Below are 351 nucleotides of genomic sequence, written 5' to 3' on the forward strand. Positions count from 1 at the left end.
AATTTCTGCACCTGAGTTATTTAAAACTTTTGAAGAATTTATTTCTTAAAAATTAGTTGGAAGATGTTGCAAATAGTTGTAAATATTATCTGGAATACAATGCCATTATTTGTTTTCTAGTTTCTCAATACTTCGCTTTGACAATCAAACACAACAAACATCAAACACAAACGCTGTTCTGTGTTGTTGGTCTAGTGCCACCACCTTTAATGAATGCGTCTCGACTGAAACTCTTTTGTTCTACAACTTTATGTGTACGTGCACATTTAACAAAGCAACTATGAATGTTTGTATGTCTTTTAATTCATATTTTGAATAATTTTTTTTTAATTTTTTACTGAAATTTGAATT

Source organism: Anastrepha ludens, chromosome 6 (genome assembly GCF_028408465.1).
Source record: "Anastrepha ludens isolate Willacy chromosome 6, idAnaLude1.1, whole genome shotgun sequence".
Taxonomy (NCBI): Eukaryota; Metazoa; Arthropoda; class Insecta; order Diptera; family Tephritidae; genus Anastrepha; species Anastrepha ludens.